This window comes from Anser anser (assembly GCF_964211835.1).
Source record: "Anser anser genome assembly, chromosome: 18".
Lineage (NCBI taxonomy): Eukaryota > Metazoa > Chordata > Aves > Anseriformes > Anatidae > Anser > Anser anser.
The window spans coordinates 9,278,432-9,289,289 of NC_139739.1; the positions used below are offsets into that span (position 1 = coordinate 9,278,432).

Consider the following 10,858-nt stretch of genomic DNA (forward strand, 5'->3'; position numbering starts at 1 on the left):
CATCATCTTCCTCTCCTGTTTCTGCCTTTTACTCCTTCCAAAATCTTTCTGCTGCAGCTACTGACATCTAGAAATGTACTCCCAATCCAGGACCTTTTTGCTTGCATGCACACTCACAAACCAGATAGATAAATGCAGGCCTTCTTTCTCAGGACAAGCATTTAAAAAAAAAAAAAAAAAGAAGTATTACACAATCCACAAGACATGCGCATTACTCACCAAAACAATCATGGGTATCCGATTTCTGCAGCCCTGCCTCTCAGTGATTGTTTCTTTCCAATATCATACCAATGTATCAAAGCCAGTACCCAATATCAATTACATGTGTATAAAGCCAAAGCTGATGGAGTGGATTTTTTGTACAGCTATATACAAATATGCAATAATGATCAGAGGCAGTCCTACTGTGAAGGACAGAGGTATCTTGGTGTGTTTATCTTGTGATGTGCTATGATCATTTATACTGTTGAATTAAGAAAAACAACAAGCTATGAGCTTTTCAAATGGAATCCATTGCTAACTGTCATTCATTGCTCCATTCTTATTCCACATGCATTAGGAAGTGCACATTATCTTATAAATCAAAACATATGAAACAAATAAATGCCTTTATATTGTAAGAAAAAAAAACCTTTCTAGAAATACTGTAGAAACATTCACATCCCCTATTTCTGTCTTTTATAAAAGGCTGGCTGTGTCTTATTATCAAGTAAAAAGTAAACAAACGTAATTTCATCAGTTCTGTCTTTCGTTGATTTGCATCAGCAAGAATAAAAGACAAAGGCAGAATGGAAAACAGCAGCTTTGTACTAAAAGTTTGAATGCACAAAATACTTCTTTCTCCAGCTGTCAAACATTAAAAAACGCTATGCATACCAGTAATAATAAAAGTGTCAAACAATCAACCACAATGGGAATCACAATGCTTCATTAAAAGCTCTAAAGCAGAGTAGAAAAGCTTCCAGCCATTTGTTAAACAGAACTAAATGCTAAGATAGTTTCAAAAGCATCAGAAGATGCTTTCATCTAGTCTCTCGTTAGCCAGATAAATATCTTGTTGCTTCGTTCAGTCTGGTCTTGGAGCTTGCACCAATTCAGCAGCAACAGCTGTACTTGCTGTTTGCTCTCCTGAGACTGGGGCATCTCCCAGCAAAACAGAAAAGGTTAACGTCCCTTCCAGCGATCAGGCCTTCATTCCACATGGTGCAAGGATATAATCAGTAATTTTGTATTTACATATGTAATTAGGTAGTATTTGGAGAACCTAACCTATTTGTTCAGCTGACAGGCGATGTTGTGATAAGGAATTTCAGCAGACAGGATATTTATAGACCCTTTATCTCTATGTACAATCAGAACTAAAATGTCAAACAATACCCTGAATGAAGGGTTGTTTCAGTTCAAGTTTTCTCCATTGTTACTTTTCCCTGTTTTTTTTTTTTTCTCCGTCTGGTTACTGCTTAAAACTTGGCAGGGAGAGGAAAAAAAGGGAATGTGACTCACACTGACAACTTCATTTGCTGTAAGAGACCTCAGTAATTGCTCTAACCCACTTACAGGAAAGCTACCCCTCCTCTTTTTCTCTTCCTCCACCCTTAGACATAGACCATATTTGTAACACGAGCAGCCTCGCTGATCTCAGAGGTCACACTATCACTTATAAAGTAGCCAGGCCTTTTTTCTTTTCACTTTTCTTGATCTGGATTCAAGTTAACCCATCACAAGAACTTAAAGCCGCTTCAGTTTAAGGGGCAGCTTCCTGCCACGGATTTCTCATGAACCTAATAACCAGGGTTTCCGAAGGACTCGCAGCTCAAACACAGCAGGGTTCAAGTGGCTGCTCCCATGACGTGCACCAGTCTGGCAGCCAGTGCCACAGCTTCAGCATAAAGCTCCTGGCGAGCCAAACAATTGTTGTCTTTTCCTTTTTGTATGTGCTGGGGGCAGGGGCAGTGAATAGGAACAGAAGAATCAGCACAGATGCCTATGCAGCACTACCAAAATATATTTTCATTTTTAATTACATAATCAACATAATGAGAGTGGCATTCGTAGTGAGGGGGCGGAACAGATGGCAAAGACTTAGTTTTCAGCAAGACATTAATTAACAACAACTCTGGTTTCTGCTAGAAAAGGGGTGTTGTTCTGCTCTAGCTCTAGCAGGGTTAAGATGGGTGCTTACTACATAGAACAAAACTTAGTTTCCAAACACAGAACAATGATTTATTTTTTTCCCCCTATGTCCCTGTTGAAATGTTCAGGATGCTCTAAAACACAGCAACATCCTACCTGCAAGGCCTTATTAGAACCCAGCACAAGTTTGTGTCCTAACAGTAGTTTGGGATTCTCCTTGCAAACGCTTTTGAGTGCTCTGCGGACATATAAATACAAAAAGGAAAGGGAGGAGGAGTTAATATGATTGAGAGAGCTTTGTGCAACTTAAAATTCAGGTGAGGTTTGTAATATACAACAGCTTCATAGAGATATTATTAAAGTTAAAGCTGCCTTAGATGCTCTATGGGAAGTTCTCCTTTTTCCCGTTCCACACGTTCAACTTAACATCTTCAGCATACTGATGCAGCTGAGTTGGAAAGAGCTATCCCAAGGGGGACTGAAGCAGAAAGTAGCTTAGAAAGACATTTATTAAAACCACAGGCAGAGAATACATCACCCAGACACAATGAATAGGGAAATAATACATGCAGCCGAAAAGTCTAGCCTCTATTTTTCTGTCTGATGAGACGACTGGAGAGCCAAGCACACTGAGCAGCCCGCAGATCCCCAGCTCTCCCCCCCACCCCGTGCTGCCAGGTGACACGAGATTGCTTTTTCCTGCTTTGCATTCCCCATCGCAGGCTCTCTGGAGTCACACGCCCAGGTCCTGCAGAGGCCTGTGGGCCACATTCCTCCGGGGATTACAGCCATCCCCAGCAGGAGAGAGGGAAGAGAGATGCAGGCCAAAAGGGATGGGCAAGCAGCAAGGAGGGAGGAGCTGGGGGGTAAGGAACCATGTTGTGGAGATCAAGATGAACACAGGCCAGAAGCTGGAGAGCTCTGCTACAGGACAGGGAGAGGGGAAGCAGTCATACACTGTAATGTTATACGGAATAAGGCAGCAGGACATTTAGATTCATCCGCTGTAGAACTTGGAAATGAACCCATTATTCCCACATCTCAACACTCATCCCTGTGCTGCCAGAAAATATCTTAACAGCTGACAAGAAACATCTCTGCCCATTCTAGTGACACGTACATTTAGAAAGGATGCTTTTCCATTACTCCTACTTACTCTGTGCAGGCAGTAGAGTTGTAGGTCTGTGCTGTAAGCTCAAAATCACACCCCTACCCATTACCCAGGGGGAGTGAATGATATGATTGCAGATGATTTTTTTTCTTTTACTGTACATGCTAAAAACATAGTGGGGCTGAGTTAAAAATTACATTAAAAGAATATTGCAGTTATAACGTCAAACACAAAAATATGTGTCTGAACTAAGAATACCTGTTCCACCTTCCAGCAGCTACTTCTATTCAAAGTATTAACCCAGGCTCCCACACCATATTGCTATCAGCCACAAGAAAACGCATCCTTACATTGCTATACTGAGCAGAACTAACCTGCAGAATTGTACGTGACTTGGCCTCCATCAGTTCACGTCGTGTTAACCCAGAAATGGGCCACAGACAGGAACTCAGCTTCTTGCATACATCTGATGGCAGGCAGAGATTCTATGCAGGATGATTTTTAGGAGAAGTTCCATATATCAGCAGAACCGTGCTTAGGAAGCGCAAGGTAGTGGAAAGGAAAGAATACAGAAAAATATTTTCTGCTTAGCTTGTCCTCCTTTTGCATGGTTTAAGAGGGAGATGAGAGAAATCAACAAAACCGCATTTGTATTTACAGCCACTCTACCATGGAGGGGAGAAGGGTGACTAAAAACCCTTGCAGATATTAACTTAAAAAAATAAAATAAAATCAGTGCAACAAGAAGTTAACTCTTCAAGCAAAAGCAAAAAGAAAAGCTACCAGCAGATGCACAGACAACAACTGACTTCAGTGGAGCTGCACGGCTGAATTTGGCTTGAATTCTGTGAAGTACTTTCAAAGCAGGAGCATACTGCATACAAATGAGCGTTAAATAATTCGCATCATTAAGAGAGCTCAGAGCAGCTTATCTGGACTTTGAAAAAAGCTAAAGCAAATGTACATTGTTTGAATACCATTAGGGACAGTCATTAACTAGCATTAAGACATCTACTGTATCGACACTTAGCGCTGTAATGAGACCCCTCCTCCATTCCAGGTTATTTTTCTTATTGATTTGTAGATTTCTTATACTCAAGCTTTTGAGTACCACAGAGGTCAGCAACTCATGTAGGAATATCCATTAAAAAACTATACAATTACTTCTAATTTATATTGGATCTTTTAATTTAGGTTTTTAGAAACGCAATCCTGTTTGTGTGGTGTAGATACTGTAGGCAATTAAAACACCAAAGTATATCAAGAAACATGCTGTTTTATTCCAGGATAACACAGTGTAACAGGAATGGGTTAAAGGGTTTGGATGCCCAGTTCCCTGGTCTAGCCATTTCACTTGATTAGCTCCAAGCACAGCTGCTGTAGGCCAAGGATAAACTGTGGCCTTATACCACATCTCAAACGCTTGAAAACACTCCAGTAGTAGCAAGGACAGTACAGAAGAGGTCAGGTGAAGAAAGCAAGTTGTGCAAAGAACCAAGGGTACAATCCAGTTTAATATGGATGAAGGTATTCAACTGCCAGAGCTGCAGGAAGGGATGACTGATGGAATACTGAGAGCTAAATCCGTGCAGCAAAGTGCATAGGGGGAGGCAGGGGCAGGCAGCAGCCTACAGGCAGTTGAAGGGGAGCTGGAAGGAATCTCTAATGAAGGCAGAAATCGTTCTGGGTGACTCAGAATATTGGTATTCACAAAGAGAATTGAGAACAGGCAAAAAATAAATAAAGCTGCAAGCAAAAAGGCCAAATCCCTCTCAATAGCCAGAACACTGATATAATCTGAGCAACCAAACAACAGGTCCTTGTGAAAACCTCTCCCCGGCTACTTCCTGCACACCAGCCTCTCTCAGCAGCCAGCAATGACTGCAAGCAGCTCGCACTGCACAAGCCAGAGAGCTTTGCAGGCTGCTGTCACACTGACACCATTTTCCTTGCAAAATGCAGCCCCGGTGGTCATCTTTCCACACCCCTAGGCCCTTGGCTTCCCTGTGACACCTCAACTAGTGCGTTGTGCAACTTCACAAACTTCCCTTGAGTCCTGAGCAGCTCAGCTCTGATTTCATTAGCTGCCAGCTTTTCTACATGTCACAGGCACACATCAGTCACCGACAGATTCCAAATCCCAGTACTTTTATTTACGAGTGGATTTATGCTAGCCGATTTCCAGATCCTGCTGCCATCAGCCCGAAATGTATGCAGGCAGCATTTAACTAAAATCTGTAGAACAGTTAGTTCTACAAGCTTTACAATGAAGACTGAAAACCAGATTAGTTTCCATTTTTGATATGAATATAAATGTGATGGCTTTTTGTCTTTATTAATATTTCATTAAAGAGTAGTCAAAGAAGTTACAGTTATATGCATTGGAACTGAGATCAGGAAGACTGAAGAAGAGGAAAGACATCCTGACAGTGAGATCTATTAGTCAATAGAGTAGTCTCCCAAAGGAGACAATGGGAGGACAAGAAGTGCTTTAGCAGAGCCAGGATTAAGTGCTCCAAGTGGTGCAGCCAACTCCTAGAGGATTGCTGTGAGCCGCACTGCCTTCAGCGAGGCAGGATGCCTGCCATTAGCCTGCTAATGCACATCCTGGCTTGGCCTATTACTATTTGGGAGGAGCTCATTGACTTAAAATTTCATTAACAAGAAAATATTAGAAGACAATTTTCTGAGGGTAAGGGCAGGCCTTTGCAACATATCTTCCCATTACAAAAAGTGATTATTAGTAGGGGGAATAAATGAACGGTTTGCATTAGTATTTCTACTACAATTTAATCATTAGCCTTTTCTTAAACTACTTTAAAGATACTAAATTGCTTGGATACCCTCTCTTTTTAACCCTGCAGAAGTTAGCCATTTCCTAATTTCTTTCTAGCACTATCAAATAAATGATTAAGTAACAGCCAGCAGTTACAAAATGGGTTTAACATTGAGAATACAGATCCATAATTCTTTTACTTTAGACAGCAGACAAAACCAAAACAAATTGAGATGCCACAATTAAGGCAAAAAACAGCCTTTTAAACATTGTTGTGAGAAAGAACATAATGGGAAAATAAATTTAGATGAAAATATTTTTCACAGGTTTTAATGTCAGCTGAAAAATAAGAATGTGAAACACTTTCCTCAAAATCCCCTAATAAATATACACTGCACTGCGTAGCAGGAAGGTTGTCTCAATGGTTCAGCTGGTAACTTCCAAGCACCCTGTATTTAGGCTTTTAAATGTAACCTTAATAGTGGATGTCTGAGTTGGATATTTACACAGTATTCTTATCAACTACCAATACAGGCACGCAGCTTTAGTTCTGCGGTAAAAGAAACTTCTTTCCATGTATGATGTGATGTTCTCCACATCTTGGAGGTGAAAATCCGTTGAAGGATGGGACAGAGAGATGGAAGCAAGGATTTCTTTTTATTATTAAAAGCTGACTTGCCAATGCCACAGCAGTATCTGACTACACCGTTGGACTTGACCTTTGCCTCAACTGCACGTTTCTTCAGAAACACGTGCGACTTCACGTGACTGATACAATAAAAAAGCAAGAGTTTGCAGAGCCATTTCAGCATCTAATTCATTCTCCCATCTCAAGTCCCTCGATATCGGGGGTTTAAGAGGAGCAGTGCTAAAGCAACTTTGCTCCCAGAAATCTTTGCAGAGCCAACACCAAGGACACGGTACCTTTAAAGACCAATGACATTTGGCCAGTTAAGTCTGCCAGGGAAAACTCTTGACAGGCGTCCAGGCTTCACCTCATGCCAATCATTCCAGCTGCTGGAACAGTTGTGTGGAATTAGCTGCATCAACAGAAAGCAATTGGGTGAAATATCTGATGTCAGTGGCCCAACTCGCATTACCTGCGCCTGTCTGTAACCCAACAATTAGATCCATCGTTAGCAGCTTGGCTTAATTATAACTTAGAACTTCTTCAAGCAAAGACTGTGCACAAGATTTTTAAATGACTATAATTAATTATACAGAAAATCTGAAGTGTCTTCTGTTCCATTGTTGGTTTTGTGTTTTTTTTTTTTTTTTTCCCCCTCCTTTCCCCACACTGACACCAGAACTTCATTCTGTAAAGAAGCTGTGCTCTAGACTAAAAGTGAGGTCTCTTGGGTAGGCAGATAAACACACACAGAGAAATGTCTTTTATATCTTATGTAAAGAGAAACAAGACTTCAGATTTTTATCATTATTATTTTGTCTAAGAGATGCAAAAAGGAACATTACTTCTAACCCATGATGTCTTTGTCCCATTCTTTATGAATTACCACTCTCCTGCCTCCCACGTAAGAGGCTCCTTGCACTCTCCCCAGATTGCTGCTGTTGGCCATTATCAGAGCTCTGTTGTTGGACAAGCTGCATCCCATCCTGAACCAACTAGTTGAAATTTAGCCAGTAAGAAAACACAGCATTAGTGCCAGAACCACTGCAACTTCTTAAAAGATATGGAGTAGGAAAGAAGGTATTACCATGCAAACACATTTTTCTGACTCAGCTTTCCAGTGGTTAACTGCAAGGTAAAAATATTATGGGAATGACACAGCACTCAGAGGGCTCTTGGGAACAACTTGTGGTGAAGGCAACATCAGGTATCTTTTCCTATTGCCCTTGTTTTGCTTTGGCCAAAGGAAGGAGGGAGCCCTCTAGGGGCAGAAACAAAAAAACCTGAAAGCATTCAGACACCAGCAGAACAGCCGGCTTTTTCCACAGCGAGTCCTTCCTGCCTTACCTCGAGATAGGAGCAGTTTCCTGTCACTTGCAAGGACTGAGAAACGTAGATCTACACAGAAAAGTCAGGTCGAGGAGGAGAAGGTCACAGGCTGGCTCCTGGAATGCTTACTCTACAGCCTAGAACATGACGTGGGAAAGTAAGTCTTTTTCTACTGTTTGTGCAATCTTTTTCAGAAAAGACAGATCACCAAACTGCAGACTCAAGTACTATAGCTAGTCTGGCCCACCACAGCATAGCTACAATTTTTCTTTTAGGCTATGCAAAGGACTTGTTTTTGCCTTATAATATGCCTCAAGCATATGGTGAACTCTTGCATGAAGTGAGCAGGTTTACATTTGTCAAGGCATGTTCAAAATATTTCCTTCCAAGAGCTACTTATATCTCAAGGCTTGATAACAGCTGCACCATTTAAACATTTAAATATTTTCTCATTCTAATGAGAACTTAAGATTCTTTCCAAACAGCTCAACATAACAACATGAGAATGTGGCAAATCCAAACTTCAAAACATTTTTTTTTTTTTACTGGAGTCAGAAAGTATAGAAAGCATCTAACAAAACAAAGAATTAGCTATAGTGCAACAGGTAATAGATTCTGTAAGATATCCAACACAAGAAAGTTCAAGAACAGTTTAACACATTGAAAAAACAGATTATATAAGGGATGTCCACCATAAGACATTGGTTGCATATATAAAACTGCACTACCAGTTTGTTGAAATGAGTGGTTAGTACTTATTACAGTCTCTACACAATTTACAAGTGACTTTCTGCATGACATATTCAAGCTTACACTTGATTTCTTAAAAAAAGAGAGATTAACATGAAAGCCTGTAATTTGTATCAGGGCTAGTTGATTAGCAGTCTTGATCTAGATGTAGAAAATACTTCATCTGGCCCTGGCCAGTGAGTAGAGAGACCTGTGAAATCGCCTGCATTCCTACAGGAAAGCCCTTATTTCTTAAAGTTCTTCTCGTCTCTGACGAAGCACTGCTGCTCACTGTTTCCCAGGTACAGGGGACAGACATTTCCACACTGATCTGGCAGACTTGAAGAATTGATTTCTGATTAACTACCCTCAGTAACGTTTCCTAGAGAACCTGGATGAAACCAGCAAAAACTAGTTAAGGCAAACTGAGCAGCTCTATGAGAATTAAATGGTCTTCATTTGTGTTGTAATAATCACTAATTCGGGCTGAAGCAGAAACATCTGCCTCATCACCACTGTTACTTCATTACTTTCTACAGCCTGGGAAACGAGCGGCAGCAGATTTTACTGCACATTGTCTGCAAAGAAACATACATTAAATGGAGGCGGTTAAACAGGACATGAAGATTTGTTATTGCTCATCAAACAATTGAGGCAGATAATGCTTCTATGTCATTAACTGTATGGTTAGACACATTGAACCTTATCAACGGCATCCAAGTCCAGCCTCATGTAGTTTTAAATCAAAGTTTTATATTTGTTTCCATGGGCTTATCGATTGCTTCTTGCTCAAATCCACCAGAGAACTGTGGATGACTGATAGCACAGAGCAGAAGGTTGGCTGAGCCCCATTTTGGGCACATGGTCTATTGGAGGTTTGTTATATGAGAAAGAAAACATTCATAAGTAAGATAGCACAGCCAAAAAGATTCAGCGATGTCTGGCTTTCACCTTCTACTAATCAAAAGGAGACAGAAAAGCCAATGTTGGACACCAGCAAGGAAAGAACAGTCATGTTCACTTTTTTCTCTTCAAATACTACCTAACTGCAGTTGGAATGAGCCTCAGATCTATAGGAAGTACCAAGTATGCCTACAACACACTGGAGTGATTTAGTTCAGCTCTGTGTTGTTATCAGTAAAGAATAGCTGTAGCTGCCTTTGGATTGTGGATCCACCTGGATGATGGATTCCCATAGTTGCTTTGCATACCCATGAAAGAACAGCAGCAGTTAACTGTTGCGTATGTTCCCTGGTGAGCTAAGAAAATCACCTGTTAGGAAACTGCTTCTAAAGCTAGTCAAGCAAATCCCCAACTTATGCTTTCCTGAGAATTTACTACTACTTTAGAAATTCTTACAAGCGAATTTTCACCCCTGGCATTCTTATTTAAAAAGTTGAAATAAAATTTAAAAAGCAACTACAGTTAGAACCATGAAAAGGAAGATATTTTCAGGAGATTTGAGATCTGATCTGATGTTCAAATATCGTGATCCTTATTTTTGTATTTCAAGAAATACCTTATCTGCTTCCCTCTGACACAGCATCCTGGTCTTTTACTAGACTTTATTTTTCTTCTTCCCTAGGATAAATGCAACAGCATTTAGACAAACTGCCTATCTCAGATTCCCAAGTCTGTTAGAGCTTGCATCTTAACTGTTATCTCTGTCCTGCTGTCTTTACAACTTCCTTTCCTGAGCAAATGAATACCAGCACTGCAGAAACCATCACAGATCAGCTTAGCTTCCAAGCCCATCGTTATATTTTGAAAGTTACCATCCTTCTCAAAACTTTCTCTACGCTCTGTAGTAAATTATCCCTACGTGCTTCCAGACCATTTCTTTAACAAGTAGGCAAGTAAACAACAAATTTTCACCACCTCTTCTGAAACAGGGATTTTCTGACCATTACCCCATAACTTACCCTGCATTATTATTGTTGGTAGCTGGTAAGAAGGATGAAAGAAAACTTAGCTCAGATCAATTAATTAGAGATACACAGGCCATTTCTAACATGGCTTTAGCAACACCACCTTTTCCAGTAAGCATGCTCTGTAATCCCAAGGATTGTTTCCTTCTAGCGCTTCCACTGGTCTCTCCTCCCAGAAAGACCCTATGGAAGAAAGGAGGATTTGGTGACATTCGTTAGTATGA

The 10,858-nt window shown here is 40.6% G+C and overlaps 1 protein-coding gene across 5 annotated transcripts in view; it reads right to left on the minus strand.

The window, feature by feature from the left end:
• Positions 1 to 10,858, minus strand: part of PPM1F (protein phosphatase, Mg2+/Mn2+ dependent 1F) — a 43,498-nt gene that overhangs the window by 7,237 nt on the left and 25,403 nt on the right. For 3 of the 5 annotated variants that reach the window (XR_014573511.1, XR_014573512.1, XR_014573513.1), the window contains 2 exons: positions 7,996 to 10,817; positions 6,945 to 7,060 (listed from right to left, as the gene is read on the minus strand). The exons of the other annotated variants lie outside the window; for them this stretch is intronic. The gene's annotated coding sequence lies outside the window, so the exon portion shown is untranslated. The remainder of the gene's footprint in view (positions 1 to 6,944; positions 7,061 to 7,995; positions 10,818 to 10,858) is intronic. 5 annotated transcript variants of the gene reach the window in all.